Below are 21,798 nucleotides of genomic sequence, written 5' to 3' on the forward strand. Positions count from 1 at the left end.
GAGTTGAATATTTCATCTCTCAGTAGTAATAAAACTTAGCAATAGTAATTTTGTAAATGTTTTGATAAGCATTTCAAATGACATGTTATCATTTCCAAACGAAACAGATTGTGGTTTGATGTAAAGCCAGAGTAATTTTAGATTTCTTCTTTAGTTTAGGCAGTGCTGAAATTTCATGAAATAATTCAGTAGGTCCCCCTGATGGTGTACTATTAAGTTTGCAATTCAACAAAACTAAGCTAAGATAGCTACTATAAAAAATATATTTCCCTTAATATCTGAGTCATATCCAACTAATATTGATACAGCTAAAATAAAATTCCTTTCTGTTGTTCTTACTAAATCACAAAAACATCTTACAGTCAACGCCAATGATGCTACATTAGCTACTAATCTCCCTTATTACTTATAACGATATTTGGTGAGAAAATTCAAAAGTCGAAACAGTTTCAGATGACTTAAAAAGAAACTACCATTCATTATTTTTTGTTTTATATTGCAGAATCATTAGATAACCAACCAAACTGCACAAATTCGCTACATTTTGGAGTTAATTTCAATTTTATAGATTAACCGAGAGAATGACCAATACAATTACTATTAAACAAATAAAAATTAGATGTTAAAGTAGAGCTGTATCAGAAATTTGATTTTTCGTTTGTTGCTTCTTCATTTCTAAGTTTGCCAAAATACCTTGAACCGGGGGAAGCAATTGGTTTCGTCGTGAGCTTTCCTCTTCTCCTCCCAAAATTTGTTCATTTTTTCGCTGTGGTTTCTCCTCCATTCTGAACTAGAGTTCATGGCCTTTCTACTTTGCATTTCCTGGAACGCCTTAAATTTATCAACATTCCTTCGAAATGACTTTTTATTCCAGAGACCCTCGCCATTGAATAAAAATTCCCCTAAATCGTTTTTTGCTTGCTCTGCACATATGGCAGCCAGCTTCAATTTGGTCTTTGAACTGAAGATTTTCTTTGTCAATCTACCATCACACATTACTAAGAAGTGACCATAAGCCTTCATTCTTCTCTTGCGTATCGTATTTGTAATCTTCTCAATTTTTTTGCCAAGATCATCTTTCCTTTTCCTTCATGTTAGGTTATATCTTTTTTTTAATTAAGGATCCTTCATTCTTTCTTAATATATTCCTATATTCTTTTATTCTCCCATTTCCCCTTTGTGTTGTTTAGTACCAGGCATTACAAAAAATGAGGTCCATCTCAGTTAACCACCATGATACAATGTCTTACCTTTGCGCTCTTGGAAATCGCCCTCCTCTTATTTCTTTTATTTACTCGTACTAACCTATAGCCTAATTACGTCTTACCGGTCCGTCGTATAATTGCTTCAGCAAGATAATTGTATTTATCCATTTCCTAAATGTTTCCAAAGCTAGTGTTTATATGCTTTTATCTTTTGTGTTTATCGACCTAAGTAATCTGTTTTTTGTAGATTTTTAATTCGGTTTTTTCCTACAATTTTAGATTCTATTTCAAGCAATTTTTGAGCTTCTTACTTTTCTCATCAATAAATTTCAAATTACGAGTTATCTACTTATTATTGCAATAATCACCTCCATGATTTTTCGCTGATGAATTATCTGCTCATAGAATGGCTGAAGTGATCTAATACCAAGCCCCGGAGTGTGAATATCACACATAAATGAAGGACAGGAGAGCGATCCCTTTATCTGTGACGCCTACGGTTCACAAGGAAGATCTGATATCCGAAAAAATTCACTTTTTTTGGAGCTGGGGATTTCGAATGTCAGACTAACTTAATACTATCTTTAAACAACCAGCTCTTTTCCTCATAACTTTTATATGGCAATGTTTGAAGCTGATATTGCATGTTTCAGCTATGAATATTTTAATTTATCTAACACGGGTATTTTTTTATTAAGATTACAGCTGCGTGTTGACTTATAAAAGTTATTTCTCTGAGTCAATACTATTTTATCGCTGATTTACATGCTTTCGCACACATCATTATTCCATATTCGTATTAATCGAGATCGGAGTCAAATCACAGAGTCAGGCAGCGTGAATATTGGTGAGTTTAGTCGGTAATCGCAATGTCTATTTAAGTAATGTGGCGATTTTTATCAACTAGTCACCTCATAGAATTGTTATAAAAGATAAATTAATTCTTTATTTCGCTTATTCGACTTTCAAAGAGTTTAACTACGCTTATAATTAAAATTCATGGAAATTTTCATGCGTAAGCTTATTTTAAAGTCTCTTTCAGTTGATAAGCACGGTCATGGATATTAATTTTTTTCACTCCCGTGTTCCTTTCTAAGCTGTGAGGCAAATGCATATACTCTGTACCTTGTTAACTTCATATTAAACTCTTCTCGTCTAAATTTATTAAGGGGAGTAAATCTTTCATCAGTCAAAATGGGAGATATTTCCTCAAAATATCTTTGAAGTCTTCACTCCCTACGAAATAAATATATTTTCGTATTTTTTTTTTATACTTTTTTCCTGTCCCATGGAAAATTTATGACTATAAATTCAATTTTGTATTCCTTTTTGCTTATAGCTTTCTTTCCCCAGAATGAATCCAAATGTGATGAGAAATCTCATACCCCCACACGTATCACAAATATCGTTGCTGAATGAGTAAATATGAAGAGGAAAGATATTACAGCTTAGAATGAGGGTCAATCCCCTACCATGAGAAAAATGATTTTACTGCTTATGGGAAGTCTTCACAACGATTTCTCTTATCAAAACTTAGACAGATGATTCCATGCTATATTAATCCATTACGAAAATATATTGATCACGTTCCGTTTCGTCGAAGCCATCATATACGAGGGTCATCCGGAAAGTAGTACCCGTTCGTGAAATAAAGACACAAAAGTAAATATTAACAAACATAAAAAATTTTATTTGAAAGAGGATACTTTAAACTACTTCTCAACATAATCTCCAAGCAAATTAAGGCATTTGTCATAACGTGTGACAAGTTTCTGTATTCCTGCTGCATAGTCCTTCGCCGCCAGCTCATTGAGATACGCGAGGGACCCATCTTGCACAAATTTTTGCATAATGCAGATGGTGTTTAACAATTTCATGAACAATTGTTCGAGAAACATTGGGAAAATGCTCACAGATGTCATCAATTGTGACGCGCCGATCGTTCCTCACGAATTCGTCAACTGAGCTCACCAGTTGGTCTGTAATGACAGACGGTCTCCCCGAACGCTCATCGTCGTGTGTGTTCCCCCTCCCCATGTTGAAGTTGCGACACCACCGCCGAACAGACGACTCGTCCATTACATTGTCTCCATACACCTCCTTTAATTGGCGATGAATATCACATGGGCGAACGTTTCTTGCATTGAGGAATTTAATCACTGCCCTCACTTCACAACTGGCGGCGTTCTCAATTTTTTTAAACATTGTAAACAATCACAGAAACAACACAGGCAATGCTAGCGTCACGCAACTTGGCTCAGAGAAGGCAGACAAGCCACTGAAGCTATCTGACCTCGTCCAGCGGCTACTCGCGTCGTCAGCACTTCATGCGGCACGAAAGGGTACTACTTTCCGGATGACCCTCGTATAACTCTTTCCACTTTCACAATTTCATCATTTCCTCTCTTTTTTTCTTAAAATTTATAAATGTTTAAATATTCTTAATGTTGACACCTTATTGTATTACTTTTTGTGATTCCCATTTTGTATAGGACCTGTGGCAGAATGACTAGGACAGGATCAAGAATAATCAATAAAAAGTCAATGTCGATATATATTCTTTTTGCCATAGATTTGTTCTATTAACAGATTCGCAGTGCCAAATATTAGTTGTGAGACTATTTCTTAGCATTTTGACTGATAGGTCGTTTTAACTCTTTGTTTGATATTGAAAAAGATTAACCACGCGTCAATATTTTTGTTCTTAAGCATCACTTTCGTTAATTCATACCCTTTTGTAAGACTGATTCTTTGGCATTTCTATGACCTTTGGTCATAATAATCCATTTAAATAAAACTTCAAATATGGAGTATCTCTACTTAATAAGTCTTTAAATGTACTAGGTACTATAATCTAAATATCTTTTCCATTGTTATTTGCATACATTTTATTTCTGGCGCTCAAATCTTCATTCCTTAATATACTGCAATAGATCACATCAAAGAATACGACATACAATAGTTGGTTACATTGAAACGTATCTGATAATGAATTATTTCAGTATATAGTATATATAACTGAATGTTTAGGTGTCTATGATATTTATAATTAAGCAAGATGAATAATACATGAAAAATGGGTTTTGGATTACAATGAAAATTATCCATGAAAACTGGTCAATTTCCAGTCAAAAGGCGGTGATGATCTTTATCTTAATATACGTACTACGTCGTAAGTTAAAACGATTGTAATACTCTGAAACTAAATATCGCAATTCATAATGATAGGCAAGGCTCGAGAAGAGATTCTATGGGAAGGAGTAACGCAAGTGACAAGTTTTTTTAATCTAAATATTTAGAACCCTTTTCTATGCAAAATGTAATGTTATTGCTATGATGAATAAATGATCGTCTTAAACACAATTAACACTCAATAGTTTATTTATAGTGTTTTTATATTTTCAAATTTTTTTATGTTTAAGAGATTACGCCGAGGTATTTCAGACGTGGCTAACGTACTGGCTTCCCAACCTGAGGACCCGGGTTCGAATCCTGGAAATTACAGATATATTTCAATGGTATCGATAATCGTATACCTAATTTCAATGGTATACCTAATTGAGACACTTTGTGGAAAGCACTTTGAGTGAGTACGCCATCCATCGGATGGGACATTAAACTGCGGACCCCTTGGCGTCTTTCGACTAGAGTAGGCTAATACCGGTTTTCAATTTTTCTTACAATTGTATTTTGGCTTGTCCTAAATAAAGTAAGAATGATTATAAAGACCTTTGGAGAAATTGTAACTGAATGTCAATGCAACAATTTCAGAGGGTAAAAATCATTCGCCTTGCCTGGAAATGATCCCAGTCAAGGCGAATGATTTTTACACTCTGAAATTGTTGCATTGAAATGCACATTAGCGGATGACTCCGTTAAAAGTTACTGTTGCGGCATCTCCCGCAGTTTCTTTGGAATTTGTAACTGAATGGTTTACTCTCCAATTCTTTTAAAACAAGGATTAATGCAAGTACATTGTTTCATCCCTATTTAATTAGAAATCTATTGCCCAACTTTTGAAATTAAATGCAGCCTGAGATATTCTCAATAATACGGGTTGTTAAACTATATTCTTTAGTTTCAAATGGTAAATGTAAATCAAAAGTTGAATTGAGAAAAATCTTTAAATATCCTCAAAAATGAAGGAACTGCGTTTATTTTTGTGGACCCTTGACTCACAAGGTTTCGCACAAAAGTCGTGAATCGTTGGCATTCAAAAATGGAATGTTGGGTTGCTATATTAGAAAAAATAGTTGTCATATATGAACCTAAATGAAAATGGAGTGATTATTAGGTGCAGGCATGAACTGTTTTATGGCTGAAGAGAATCCCTTTTGAATTTTGAATCTAAATAGCAGAGATTTAGCTTTGCGTTGAGAAACCTCTAGCTAGGATGTAAAATGAAGAGTAATTAATCTTACCTGCAGTAACTAATGTTTTCATATCTGGAATCTCATTCCAGGAAGAGTATATTAGTCAATGGAAATAGGAAGAACAAACGGAGCGTATTGCTTGCACGTCTACAAATCCTCTTGAGCGGGCCTATGAAAAGCTATCTCCCATGGTGTGAGGTATTTGGCAAGTGTTTTCGGTCCCTATTTTTTCGCAACTGTATTATAATAAAAACATGCATTGTAAAACATTGTAAAAAAAGATAGCGTGGTATGGGCACATTTATTAACTTTGAACTTCATCAGCCTGAGATTAATAGCTTTTTACATAAAACTGAAGTATGTGTATTTATTTGCGTAAAGTTTCATACGTTTGATTGCTTTGAAGTCGGTATGATATCTAATATGCGATTCTAATTCTGATGAACATTAAAATCATAATCATATTAAAATATTATGCTCACAATTTCAAGGTCTCCATAACATAGCTCGTTTTTAATATGCGTGAATTCAGGAAGGTCATTGCTGGAAAATTCTTAACAATTCGTAATTTTTAGATTTTATTCCTATCTATTTATCCCTTTCAAATTTATCCAAACTTGCAACAAGAAAGTAGCCTCATTAATGAGGAAATGGAAATTAAATACAAATATTGTTTCACTATTTTTTCTGAGTATTCATTGTTATTTGCGTTATTAAATAAACTTATCTTATATTACTCTTATGCTCTGCGCATATATAATTGAAGGAAATTATTAGATGTTTCGGAATCATTTGTTGTAACTACTTCATACCCAGCGAGCCGCAAAGATCAATTAAAGAATATGAAAAGTATGCAAACAAAAGTGGCATTGCACCTTATCTTTATGATGAAAATGGTTGTGGTCTTTTGATCTATTTTTGGAATTCTGTGTGAGTGAAAAAAGAAGAAAATTTAATTCTGAAAAAATCATAGTGTCAGTCTCACTAAATCTACGGATAACAATCAGCTGATAAGGATTGAGGTTTAATATTCCCCAGAGTCCTAAGTAAAATGTAGATACCGGTAGTAAGAGAAGCGCCCTTTGCGTTTCTAATATCCAAATCTCGTGTGTTTTTCTCGTGCTTGCGACAGTGGATTCGGCCAGAGGGCACCGCGAGATGATAAAGTCAGTTTGCACATAAACAAAGGGAGTGACGTCATCCACGTAAACAGTCCCTCTTCACGCCTTCTGTTCTCAGGGTATGATGGAGGGGATCTTGGGCGAACGCAAAAAGCAAGGTTAAAAAGGGAGATTCTTGAAGAACTGAATTGTTAATAGGAGATGGGACCGCAGAAAAGCCTCCGATTTTGATTTTTGAGAGGGTGATGATATAAAGGATTTTAACAGCATGTAAAAAGAAATACGGAAAGGTCATTTCTTTAATGACCATTAGAATCAATTCTATAATTAAAAAGCCAAATGTCTCATCGAATCATACGCCTTAAATAGCAAGAAAAATCTCAGCGTTTGGGTCGACAGATATAATGTTGTGGGGAATAATAAACGTCGCATCTTTTATTGTTCGAGATACCGGTAGTAGTCATTGAGACTACTTTAAGTGACAGCCGGCCGCTCGTCCGTTAGTGTTGGTATATCTTCTGAATGCGTAATAAAATTTCGTAGCCCGTTTTCAAAAGCGCGATCGGATGAAGGTCATTAAAATCCTTATTTATAATTTTTTTAGTATTAGTGACATATTTTTGACTGGAGTGGGAATTAAAAATACGAAAGGATTGACGTCAAGATCGTTACCATCGAGTGATACCCTAGAATTACAATATATTTGGGCGCATGGTTTCGATCCTGTTATAATTACGCGCCGTTAGACGGAATTAAGAAAACCTGAATTCATCTGTGACGGTAACCATCCATCATCCCAACCACGTGGCCTAAATCACCGATATAATTTGGTACCATAACTTACATGCACATAGTCCCCTTTTAACCACCGCTATGGTGTGTGTTAGAGGGTGGGTCAACAATAGGATGCTTCAACAGGCAACATCTAAAGTTAACTATTTCTCAATTTTTAGTAACAATAAATATGTAAACAAAATCAGATAATTTAGTTGATGATAAAACTTGACTTGGTAATACCATTAACAGATTCAGGCATGATGTAGTGGAAGTTGTAGTGGACGGACGGAAATAACTTTAAGCCAAGCCGAGTAACCAAGAGCTTCTGTGTCCTGAAGAAAGTCAAATGGCATTCGAAAACAAAAACACTGGCCACCCCTGTTCTCACTATAAATGTGGAAGCTCAGCTTTTTGGCACACTGACTTTCAATGGGATATGCTAGAACGCGTCGAGAGCTTGGAGAGTTTGGACGTGATTAAGTCAGTTTGTGAATTACGGTGGTAGAATTTTCATCAGCGATCGAAGCCTCTGTCGCGGACAGGCAGGAACCTGAGCCCTAGAGGAAAGTAGTAATTGTAAAACGTAGCCGGGACTGTGATATTTACTATGCAATGAAAATTATTCAAAAAGGGAAAGAGAAAGAAAAATGAGGGATCAGATCCAGAAAGTCCTGCATATCGGTAGAACGTTAGTTAAGATGAAGAATAGGTCAATAGTTTCAGCCTCAACTTTGTGGAAGTTCATTTTAATAAATGAAAAAGAAACACTTTGTTTCAATCCACCACTTTATTACAGGTACGACTAGTTTCGACGCTACGGCGTCATCCTCAGGTACAAAGTTTAAAGTCACAATCATTGTATATATACCCTCTTCTGGAAAGGGTGGGGGAGTTGCGGGAAGAGGGGGCGGGGAGGGGAGTACGGGGGTAGGTACGAAAGAATGTGGGAGAGGGTAGGAAACACCAGGAAAAGCGTTAGTGAGTGGGGGGGATTGGAAGGTGGGTTACTGAGGATGACGCCGTAGCGTCGAAACTAGTCGTACCTGTAATAAAGTGGTGGATTGAAACAAAGTGTTTCTTTTTCATTTATGAAGAATAGGGTTTACTTCACATCAAGAAAACCGCTAGATGATGTGAATAGCTGAAAAAATTTAAAGAAAAAAAGAGCTAATGCTGAGGGAACACCACGTTGTATGTGCTAGAGTTTTCAAACTGGCCGAGAAAAACAGAGATTTTCTGCATGTGATGTTAACACTCTTTCATAAACATATCGATTGGATCGTTGAAAATTTGTATGAAATATCGTTAATCAATTGATCTCAAAGATAGACTAAGAGAAATTCCAATGTTACGGCATGGTATAAAATAAAATAATAATATGGCACCAACACCGTTAAACCTAAAAGAATGAAAAACTTTATTTTGGTGGATATAACGGTTTAAGATAAGACTGCAATGTAATTACCGCTGTCATTTGTATTAAAGTGCAAATATCTTTATTGCAAAAGTTGAGAAGAATATTTTCATTGGCATAAAAAAAGCATGTCAAAAAAGCCTCCCGTTCTTTGATTTAAAGGGCAACTATTTACCTCCCATTTGAATGTTCCTTAATTTTACTTTAAAGGCATTAAAGACTGGTTAACAATTATCACCTCGCCCTTGGAATTAATAATTATAAATCAGCATATTATCCGTATTTACAACCAAATAATACTTCCGAAAATCATAATGAATGCAATAATCTTGAAAAAATAAAAATAATAGATACGCAATTTGCCATGTTTGTTTTCATTTTTCAAGGAAGTTATAAAAGAATTTGTTTACTAACAGCATTCTTAGTTGTTTATTCCCTCGCTTGGAAACTTTAACTTGGCATTGTCACCATTTCGGACAACGTAGAGGCGAATACGACGCGACAAACGGTTTATAATTGTTTGGCATTTCAATTGGCGTGGGTGTTATCGAGTATATAAGGGCGCAAAAATCCAGTGGAAACACTTCACCAAGCTGCAACTGAAGAAGGCAGAGCAGAACTCCTTTCAGGCGGTACTTTTAACTTGGAAGAGGAGTACTTCAAACGAGGTAAGACGATACCATTATAAAGAGTTTACGCCTTAAGGAAGTCAAAGTTCGGGTCAATTCTTTTAAAGTTATAAAACAAATTTTCTTATATAATAGTATCTCATGACGATTGTTGATATTCTGCATTGTTTTATTCAGGAAAATTTATGTTTTGAAATTTTCAAATCTCTGATTGCCATATATCTAATTCCTTCCAAGAACTTGTCCTTTAATTTTTTTCTCTCTATTAAAAATGTATGATTTTAATCGATTAAGCCCTCATATTCCCTTTAATATGTATCAATTTAGTAAAATAAGTCATGTTTATTCGAGGTGTATATAAACATATGTCTGCTTCGAGTCCATTCGGAATTTCAAGGTAAGAGTAGCACCATATGTCGCACCACTTATTGAACCATTTTGTAACTCAAAAATGTATATTTTGCTCCTTCAGAATGAAACTGCTAAGCAATTTGGCACCAGCAACGGTTATCTTTATCCTGTTGATCTCCTTCATGGGTACCATTGACGGTAGGTTTGCCCTTTTAGATATTGATTTTATACGTGGAGTTCAATGATTAATACATATTAATATTTTGTATGATAACTGTAGTTAAATATTTCATGTAACATTTTCTTCTTAAGCAAAGTGCATTTTTGAACCATGACTATGGGTTCCGCATTTTATCGAATAACATATTCACTCACAATCATGTCTCCTTGCCCAAGGCAATAGAGTAACACCTAGATTAACTTCTCCCTTCGGCATTAATTGTGTGAAAAATTTCAATGAACATCCAAGATTTTATTTTGATAGGCATATAGAGAGTTGAGTATTCTTTAATTATGTTATCCATATATATTTTTAATATTTAATTTCATGAAATGGCACTCAATCATACCCTGGGGATCTTTTCATGCTAAAATTTCTTTACACGCATCAGTGGTTGTTTAAAATTGTACTATAAATACAAATAACAAAACAAGGAATTAAACTTTCAAGCGATACGTTCGATTCATTTCTGAATGAGCACAATGAACGCTGCGTGTATGAATGATCTAAGGGAAAATTGAAATTTAACTAAAAATTTTTTCAGCTGCTGATAAGAAAGTGCTTGGATGCCCTTCCAACCCGAAGTTTTGCAATGACTCCTGCTACAATTCTGGATATTTCCAAGGAATATGTATCGGAATTGACAAAAGCAGTTGTACTTGCATTCATTCAAGGTCTCATCATGATGAGTATCTCGTATGAAATTGAAAATATTGTCTGCCATTTTAGTTTCAGAATGGTATGTTATAATAATTAATGGACAGTCCTCATAGTTTTAGATCCTTCTCCCAATCACTGCTTTGAAGAAGGGACGCATGAATTATTAGATGAATGAGTACTCATACCACTAATTTATCCCCTGCAAGCTGCCATAAGTATGAGTGAAGTTGAATGTTAGGATACTATCCATTAGCGTGTTAATTAAGGAAAATGTGAAATCACATTCGCAATAAGGATTTAAGAATCTAGTTATCTTTCTTAAAACATTTTTTGGGCTATTTATCCTTCTCCTTTTGTTCTGACAATTTTTGCAATGGAAGAAATTGTTCTGGTTCTATTCGTGTCGCAATCTATTCTCATATTTATCTGGGTTTTCTCATCTACAAGTAACTATAATCTGAAACCCTAATACTTTATTTGATGCCACGTATATATATTTAATAACTCTGTAGCTTTACTATAGGTTCCTCGTTGGTCTCCCATACTCTGTTCTTGTACTAAAGGACCATTCTAGTTTTTCAAGTAGCCCGTTGAGACTTGCCAGTCCCCTCTCTTAGCAGTCTTTGGCAAAACCAGCTGTAATTCCTTAAAATATATTTAACTTCGTAGAACGTTTTTTGACGGATACTAAATAATTGCCTAGAAAGATACTAAATATAAAGATACTAAATGTCGTATGTACCAAACTCACCAACTAAAATCATCATCCTTCTACCTCATTATTTTTCCAAACAAGGTTTCAAACGAAATTAAGAATCAATTCTTTAATTTTGATTTTAACCAGGAATTCTGGCAATGATGGCAATCAGTGGCACTCAAATTCTCACTCGTAGATATGAGTGTACAGTTTGGTACTTTCTCAATGTGAGATGAATCGCAGTTAAACAGTTTTTTTCAATTTTTTTCTGGATGGTTTAGTTTATAGTACTACATAGGAGGTTTGTGTGTAGCTCAATGGATACAAAATTGTACCACTCCGATTCATGGGAAACGGGGTAGTGCCTCTGAACGAAGAAATGGCTGTTATGATATAGTAGTCTTGTGCCATTTTTTCATTCATTTATCTTTATAAGTTAGAACAGTTTACGTATCTCGGAAATGTTTTGGACCAACAGGGTCAAAGTAGTAGGGATGTAAGGAGAAGAATTGCGCTAGGCAAAGAGGCTTTCACAAGGAGGAGGGAGTTGATGACAGGGACATTGAGTAAGGATATTAAGAAAAGACTCGTAAAAACTTTGATATGGAGCGTAGCTATGTACGGTGCGGAAACGTGGTCATTGCAGCAGGAGGATAGACTTAGATTGGAGGCTTTTGAAATGTGGGTGTGGAGAATAATGGAGAAGGTGAAATGGACAGAGAAGAAAACAAATGAGGAAGTACTTGGTAGAGTGGGCGAAGAAAGGGGTTTGGTGGGAGAAATCCTATGGAGGCAGGAAAAGTGGATGAAGGGGGTATTGGCCGGCAGTGGGATGTTGAAGACTGTGATAGAGGGGAGAATGTTGGACAAACAAGGAAAGGGAAGGAACAGGATAGGGATGTTGGACGGGATGAAGAGAGGAAGAAGGTACTCAGAGATGAAGAGGGACCTGATGTAGAGTAGGATTCTGCATTTTACTAGGAGTCGCAAAATATTTAATTATGAACTGTGTCCATCCAAAAACCTACCTTAACCGGTAGATTACCTAATAATAATAATCCTTATAAGTGCCTGTTAAGGTGATTTAAGAAGTGGTAACCTTAATGATGGCATTAAAATGGATGAAATTTATGAGTAAAATATCCAAATCAAATAAATGTAAATCATGAAATTATTACCGTCACATTACCTGGGGAACATAGTGATTTTCCAGCTTTGTTTTTTTTCAGATGCAGCGGCAGTGGACCATCATGGATGCCCGACTCAACCGAACATTTGTGATAACTATTGTTTCAATGCCGGGTTTCACAACGGGACCTGTGGTCGAAAGTTCAGAATGTATTGTGTGTGCCATTCTATGTAAAATACCTTTATTTTGTAACAACGATGGACTTCCATGATGCTCTCGGGATTCAAATAAAAATGGATATTGAAAAGTAATAAAAAAACTCTTTCATATTACAAATTTTTTCCTCGCCACTTCCAAATACATATTCGCTAATAGGTGAAAACATTTTCCTCCAAATTCAGTACGTGTTACTTGATTTAACACCCCCAGTTGAGTTACGAGCATCACAATCATTTGAAATCGGAATACGAACTCATATTATCTGAAATAAGGTACCTTAGATCTTAAACATTTTAGAATTAGTCATTACTGTCTCTACTAATATTATGACTTATCTGGACGGTAGACACGATCTCTATTGTAAACAACACGGTTTCATGAAAAACAGATGCTGCGAACACGATTGGGTCTTTTTATTTATGGTATCCTGAAATTGGGGGAATGGAATACATGCACAAATGGATGCTTTATATTTAGATTTTAAGAAAGCCTTCGAAAAGACACCTCACGAGAAATTAATACATAAGACTCATATGTTATGGTGTTAATGAGAAAGTTAAAAACTGAATTAGGGGTTTCTTATCTGAACGTAAACCAAAAGTAGTCGTCAATCTGTTCACTTCATAGAGGCAGATCTAACTTCAGGAGTACCTTAAGGACGTGTTATAGGACCTCTACCCTTCTTTTAATATATCAAGCTCCCACGCCAGCTGCAATCTTAGACCCTCTTCATTATATTACATTTTTATAGTCATTCAATGTATTTCTCTATTGGTTTAGACCATCTTTGGGTACAAACTTAATCAATTTAGATTATTTACTTTGAAAAAGGCAAACCACATTCGGCATTTTTGCGTTTTGGCTGGTTTTTTCACTGTTTTATTTTATCTTACTTTCCAATTGAATTTTCAAATTCCACAATTGTTCCACGCCGTTAATTTAACTCTAAGTCCATGGTAACGAAATTAAATTAAGTAATGTTTTTCTATGCAACACAACGAATTCTAGAATCGTTTCAATCCTATTATTTTGGAAATCTTCGCCACGATCCTTCAGTCTTTTTTTGCATTGGTATAAGAATTAAAAATTCATTACGAAAAGCTCAGGGATATTTTCTACCCTTCGATTTTTCATTTAATAAGAAAAATGAAAAGAATTCCTGCGATTGTCCATGGCCGCATAGACAGATTATCCCCACCTTTACATATTACAAACTAACTACTCTTTAAGCTTTGAAAATCATGTTACCGATTCTCAAATTGGGTATTTTTTCCAGTGAATACAGTTTTACATTAATACAGTTTTACAATGAATAATGAATACCATTTTCTCCCGATATCGTCAAATTATTTCCATCAACCAGGCCGAATCTGGTGACTACCGAATCCTTTACAGCGGAGGACAAAAGGAACGGTAAGGAAAACCTCGTTCCATCATTTACTGCTATTTCAAGGGTGAAGCTTCGAAGCGTTAAGAAAGTTGTTTTTATGAAACTTGCAATTTCCGTTTATCGATGAAAATTAAAGTAATTATTTTGATGTTTTGCCCTCTCATTTTTCTGCCCACGGGGATTAATACAGATAAAAAAATAACAGTGAAATCCGATGAGAGTGTTTATTTTTTTCCGCGTCCTCCGGGTGAGGGGTGACGACGAGAGACCCCGCCCGAGTTATACAGATCGAATGAGTAATGAAGCGTGATCACGCGAAGCGAGGCTAACTTTCAATGCTCCCTTCACTTGTTCTGAGTTTCTCAGGGAAGGTATCCGGGTGCGGGTGGATTAAAACGCCGGCCTCAGCCTGAGTACACCCGTACTCCGACACCCAAGTTTCGGCATCGTATGGAGAATAGCCCAGGCGCAGTATATTACTAGTCGAGCGGGCGGGTCAAGCTGCGGTCCGCTTTCTGCCGACCCATCCAGAAGCCTGATCTCTCTCCACCCTTCCACACCCGGGTGATTCCCTTACCTTGCCCTAATTGTCTGGCTATCCAATATGTCGCAAGCAGAATTGCCACCTTCACTTGCATCTTGACCTAAAGCCGCAGCTAAGGCTGGCTCATACATCCCTCAGTGGTCAGGTCGGCCAAGTTAATGAGCTCGAGTAAATCTGCGGAGTTTTTCGAAGCATAGGTGAATCGATTTTCATCAAATTGATTCTTTTCCTCTGGGATTCATTTTATCCCTCCATTAAGTGTCGATGAGGTAAAAGTATTGGAGGTCTGAAAGGTTAGTGATTTTCATGTTTTATTAATGGAGCGTTGGTTAATGTTACGAGACAAGCGATGGCACCGTCGGTAAATGCTTATCTCACACAGCATGTGTAGTATGTACCGTAGAAAAAATTGAGAATCCTAAGATACGTAGTAGTATCCGACATTGGTGATTCTTTTCCCCATATTTAATTAGCGCCCATAAAGAGTAGAAAGCAGCATACCGTTCACAATGCACGAATATACAAAAAAATTTATTTCCCTTCAACATCATCCGCAAAAAGATTGAATCACGGAAACTTGGACGTCACTTCAATAACATTTGACCGCTGGTCAGTGGCCTATGATCACTTGCAGTGTAACACGCTGATATGGCCTCACTAATCACCGCTTTTTCCTCCTTCAATTAGGTACATACAAATACCTAGGCAGGAACTCGTATTAAACAAGTTGCTGCCTAGATATAGCCGTTTCAGAATGAAGGGTAAAGGAATTATGCATAACTGAAGAAAAATAAACAAAAAGAAACCGTTTTTAAGAACATGGGTTGAACCAAGTTGTGCAAAAGGTTTTTAAAGGCAAAAATATCCTTAATTTCGGCGTTGTTTACGGGACTACGGTGTCCGAGCGTCTTTACTGCTTTTACCAAATGTCTTACAAGAACCCCATGACTATGGTCATCGAGCAAATCTACATACTCTCTTCGCTTTTCCCACAGTGAGAACTGAAGTATTTCTCAGGCCATTCCACGTTCACTTCACAGTCCGCCCGCATTCTGGATTTAAAGGGGGTGAAGTCGCGGCGGACACCGGATCCACCGCACGACCAGGGAAAAGGAGCGCCTGTCGAACGTCGCCGTAGGATCGCGAACCCTGCCAATTCGCCTCCCACTCCTCCCAACCTCCCGATGCGGAGGGAGGCGGAGAGTTGGTTCGGGACACTTGGCGGCGGGGCGTTAAAGAGAGGAGAATGGGTGAGATGGAACCAGGGTAGTTGGAAGTAGTGGTGGTTGGAGGGGCATTTGGAGCAGGGGGTGGGATGATAGGGGTGAGTGGAGGGACCCCTTTTCGCCTGGGATCAGGGAGGGCGGGCAACACGTCGCCCCCGGGGCTTCTCTCTTCGCAAACGTCCACCCGCTGGGACGTTGTTGTAGCTCGGGAACGGAAGAAGGGGATCGCGGAGGGACAAAGAGGGTTAGCGACAGTGCGGTCCCTCTCTCTCGTCCCCAAAACCGGTCGCCTCTCGCCAGACAATCATGAACACGGCCCGTCCCATGTCGCCTTGATCTGTCCCCGCCTCCCTCACTACTCCCACCACCCCATTCACGGCTATCCACTCGCTCTCTCTCTTTTCATTCTCTCTCACGAATAATCCCATGCCACCTCCGTACGCACTTTACTTCCCGTCTCGCTCTCATTTCGATTGAATTTCCCTGACACCCAACCCAACTCCATCCCGACCAACTCCCCCTTCCATCGCTTTCCCTGTCCGATTTACCTGCGCTCTTTTCAATCCGGGTCCGGAATGGTATTATTTTGGAAGAAAATTTCAGTCTAATTACTCGCGTAATTAATAGCCGTGGTCATCTGTTGTGAAGGTGCCGCGGAGGGACGGATGGCTTCACTGGGCTCCCGACCAGCCAGCCTGCATTATCCTCTTTTCATTTCCGCTATCGGTTATAATTTTATACTGATATTCCATAAGGACTCAGTGGCTTGTTAAGAGTACATGATTTATGAATCTTGCGGTCTGGAACAATAATATTGCGTAGAATTCAGTAAGGGTTTTTCGTCGATTATAGAAGACGTCCTATCGGATACTTCTCTGTTAATGATGAAAGAAATTTTAACGAGCATTCCCTTTGCGGAATCTCGGCATAGCAGTATAACAAATTAAACTCTTTTTAATTTCACAAGCACATTTATTAATACCTTTTTATACTAATAGATGTGTTTTGGAATTTTACAAATATTTAATTATTATTCCTATGTATTTTCCACCTACAATGCATTCCGTGGTCTACCCTTGCTCCCTCTGGTTTTAAACCAAGGGTGTACATGACACATCGAGGACCCACAACGTATTATATTTATAATAATGTTTAATCAGATGATGGAAACTATATTTTAAAAGCGGCCTCAACCCACCATTAATTTAAATCATTAAATCCAAAGAAACTGGAAGATTAGAACTTTTCATCTGCTAAAATAACAATGATGATCGGCATGGATTTAGGTTTCATACGATACCAAAAATTTTCAGTGAGGCCTATTGCCTAAAAAGTACATAATGTTATATTATGCTATCAAGCTAATCCAGGTATTATTCAAGAGCGTATCAAGTGGCGTATCGATTTCACCAGAATTCAGAATGCTTATTATATTTTTAAGTTGTTATATGTTCGCAAAAAAATTATGCAAGGTATTTAAAAGAATAAAAAGTACTTGGTTTAACAAATGCTACTCTCCTTTTATCCATGGCCATAATTACTCACGTTGCAGCGATATATAGAATGAAATAGAAGGTCCTTAAAAAAAATTACTTCCACCGATCTTTTATAAGTACATATTATTAATTGAGATTGATAGATTTTTGCCGTGCAAGATATCTCTATATCGAATGTTACATGCCGTTATGAAAACTGTTATAATACTTACGCCTAATTCCAGGGCTAATAATTGAAGTAATTACCATATTTAGTTCAGTCGTATTTTCCCTCATTGATTGTGTGAGTAGGTAATTCGTTTATATGAATATGACACTGTTCATTACGCAACACATGAATTAATACTTGATGAATGGGAATAAATTTCCCTTTGGCAGTCTATTATACGAGTTTTAAATCCAATGCATTTATCAAAATCTTTGGGAATAATCATCTCATCACCGATTTTGTTTGTAGAACGTAATGTGGTAAAGTTCATTAAAAATTCTCGTTATCCTAGGTCCTGGAACAAAAACTCTCTCACATTTCTGTTGCTTGTACTTGCAGCAGTTTGACGCAATCCACCGTTTTCCTAACGAAGTGGGGTTTAGGATAAGCACCCTAGCCTCTGCATCTGCCCTGTGTTTGAAAGGCCAGGATATACGAGTAGGTTGCCCCAGCCACTTGTACGGCAGTCACGGAAACGAGATGTCCAACGGGGTAGTTTGCCTGAAGCGAGTGCATTACAATCACAAAGTACCATCGCGATTCCTCTAAGACTGCAGCCACGTGACATTTCAATTATGTTGGATAAAGGTTTGACCTTCACACGCTTGCCATTTGACTGTTCGAGTCGTCCTTATCGTCTGACGTCCCACGTTAAACATTCCGCTTTTTAACGCATTGCGTAAAGATTAGTGATCCGTAATACAAAGCGAGTCCACATCTATCTGTTTTTCCTTTTATGACACTTGCAGTCCGTAGGGTCAATGCATACCAACAGCATGTACCTAATTGCTTGATAGTTACATATGGTACATAGCCTTCGTAGACATCTGAGGAATGAACTTTTCGAAAAAATATGCATTGGTACTTGTCGAAGGCAGACATTAAGTGAAAACTTGTCATAGCTGAGAATACTAGAAGTATGTACTTTTTGCTCAGCTGAAAGACAGATCCTGATGGGATAAATCATACTGAGTAAAATATTTTGCCTGAATGACTAGCTTTTCGATCTGTTAAGGACAGAAGGGCATGTTTTTTAATAAGCAATCTAGCTCGGTTTTGGAGTTTATCGACTTTTAAGGACCACAATCGGTTACTAACTTAATTTTTTGAAGTTATTTTTGTATTTCCTAGCTTACAATATTCTGAAGGAAAATTATTTTTATCATGTTCTACCTGTATGAACTTTGAATATGTTTTAACAAAAGTATAGCCTATTGATTTACCTTTCACGGATGGATCTTCTAAACTCGGAACAAGTAATTCGTTTCTTTTAACTCTAGCGTGTAATTAAAATATGATTTGTATAAATTTGTAAATTTATTCATTTTATTATATTTTGAAATGTTTTAAAATTACTGTTTAAATCAAGATCTTTGTTAATAATAAGTTTCGTATACTTGATGTCGACGGATTTGTTCACAGTGATAATCTTAATTATGAGGACAAAGGCAAGTTTATTAATATTCGTATAAGACTACTTTAAGCCTGAAAACTTGAAATTAAAACTTTAAAAAGTGTATATTGACGAATATATGGAGGGAGGCTATCTTTCGAGTTTCTATGACGTAAAGGATGATTCGATAGGGGAACTGTGGGTGGGAAGGTGGGTCAAACTGATCAATGATCCTCATAAAAGTACAAAGTGTACGCTTACTTGTGCAAAATTTTATTGAGATATCAACTTTTGCAGTTAATAATTTAGAAAAACGATAATTTTATGTCTAAGGACTGATGGCCTCCAATAATCCTGACGTGACATTGAAAACAGTGCATCCAAAAAATCATTCAGAGACTAACTTAAACAGAACAAAGATTTTTGGTGGTACTGCTCAGTTAAACATGATATCAACCATTTACTTTTTTAATGTGATGGTATCCCATCATATGTGTCACAGTCTTTGCAGAACACATCACCCTATGGATACTTTCTGGTTTTCTGTCATTATCTAACTGCAACGGGAGTCTGTTAGCTACTTTTAATCAAAAATAATGAAATTGCACATATTTATGTTTAACCAATGTCATAGTCACATGGTAATTGCTGGCATTCAATCAATTTTTGACAGTAAAAGAGTCATTTTTGAATAAAGATTGCTTGGATAGGATTTTTTTCTACTGGTTAAAAAACGGAAGTATACGTAAACGAGATAACAAGATTTGTCGCATTAAGCCAACCGAGCACTTCGCATGCCGATCTTTCCTATCCAACAATCGCGTTCTTTAAATATTTTCTAAAGTTATTTAAAATTATTAATTCATTGATTTGAATTCTTTAGATTTTTTTCGCATAACAGATTGTTACTTGAGCAAGAAAAGATTAATTCTCCGAATTTTACCAAGTATGTGCTCAAATGGCTGTGAAACTTAATTTTGTTCTCCTTCATTCTATTCCACGGCTTATTCATGTTTTCTGAATTGAATTTTTTCCTTTCACTAGAGCAAAAAGCTCTTAAGAATCGTGCGCCGTCAACCTTCTTTAATCTGTGATTAATGCTTCATATATCATGTCCTTTTAAATCCTTGAAATTAAGTATCCGAACATTTTATAGCAAGATGTTTTTTTTCGTGTTTCAATTAGAACCAAAATGTGAAGTCAAGAACGCGAATAAAACGGACTATTTTTTTCTCACACATCCCTGGTTTCAGGAAAAAAAATTCATTGTTATGGTTACTCTCTCGTAATTTTAATTATAAAATTTTGGGTTCTTTATATGATGAACGGCTTCCATAATGTATTGATTATCCACCTTATACCTAGATGTGAACACAGGATATATAATATATCCGTATAACTAAGACGTGACTCACCTGACCGACTTTCACCCAACTTGGAGACACACAAAGGTGTCCTCCAAATGTTACTTTTCGTTGCATGGTGAAGCGAAGATAATCATTCATTTTTAAGGAGGTTCATTCTCTTTATTTTCTTGGTTTAATTATAGTGACAGAAATGAGCGTTGAACCCTCGTTCAATGGATCTGGGGACATTTTTTAAGAATTTCATTTTACTGTCGAAAACGCTGCGTTCTCACGCCTAAGCAAACTAAAAAATTTAAGATAGGTGTACGTATATCGGGAAAATGGGTAAGTGAGGATTGGTTACTTCATGTTTTTGTTATGCCAACATTTTTATCACCCATCAGGACTATTTTTTGGCGTTCAGTGAAACGACTTAGCTCCTTACATATTGGAAAGAGGCACACTGTTTGACATTTAATGGCCAAAGGTATACAAGGACCGTAAATTCCCTGTGGCCCAGATATCGCATTATCGTCGCCGTCAGGAGACACGGAAGCAGACTAACCGTGAAGGGGGAGTACGAACGTGATGAACGAGTTTGTCCCACACCTTGGCGATCACCTCTCCGCCACACTGCTCGTCGTCCCATTTCTCTTCCGTGAGATATCGCTAGCTCGATCGGAAGAAGTTTTTGGTTTACGATCACCCCTTGCAGCCCTTTCTCATTTCAAGGCCAGGAATAAATCCGGTGAACTTAGAGCTGCGGTTTTGACACATAAATATGAACATGTCTGTCGGTGAAAGGATAGGAGAAGTTAGAATAAAAGTAGCATTGGACTGATTGCGTGGGTAAAAATGGTGGTGATCCACGCAAATTTTTAGCACTGTTAATTTCCGTTTTTATACTTTTTTAGCTTCAATTGCTACTCATTACACTTGTCTTATCTATGAAATGTAACTACTATGAGGAACTACCAGATAGGTTGTAAGGTAATTGGATTAATATGGCGGATTTCTACGAAGCGCTGGATAATAAGCAATAATATTTTTTAATTTATTGTGAGTAAATATTTTATGGTCTAATTAAAGAAATATTAATTTGTAGAATTTTAATATAAAAAAGGTTTTTGTGAACAGAAACAAAGGAAAAAATGTGGAAGTATTTTTTCCTTGGTTTCAGTAATTAACGAAGTAAAACTATAATTCACGTTTTACTTCGATTTCACCGGACATCTGCGATACTTGGTTTCTAGTTTGCTTGTGTTATGATGACTTCAGTCAAGTCATTATCTTCTCCTTGTGAAAGCTCCTTAGCCTAACACAATTCTTCTCCTCATGTCCTACTACTTACACCATTTTATCCAAAATACTTCCGAGATACTTTAACTCTTCCACCTGAT

The sequence above is a fragment of the Hetaerina americana genome, unplaced genomic scaffold (genome assembly GCF_022747635.1).
Source record: "Hetaerina americana unplaced genomic scaffold, ioHetAmer1.1.p SCAF_53, whole genome shotgun sequence".
Taxonomy (NCBI): domain Eukaryota; kingdom Metazoa; phylum Arthropoda; class Insecta; order Odonata; family Calopterygidae; genus Hetaerina; species Hetaerina americana.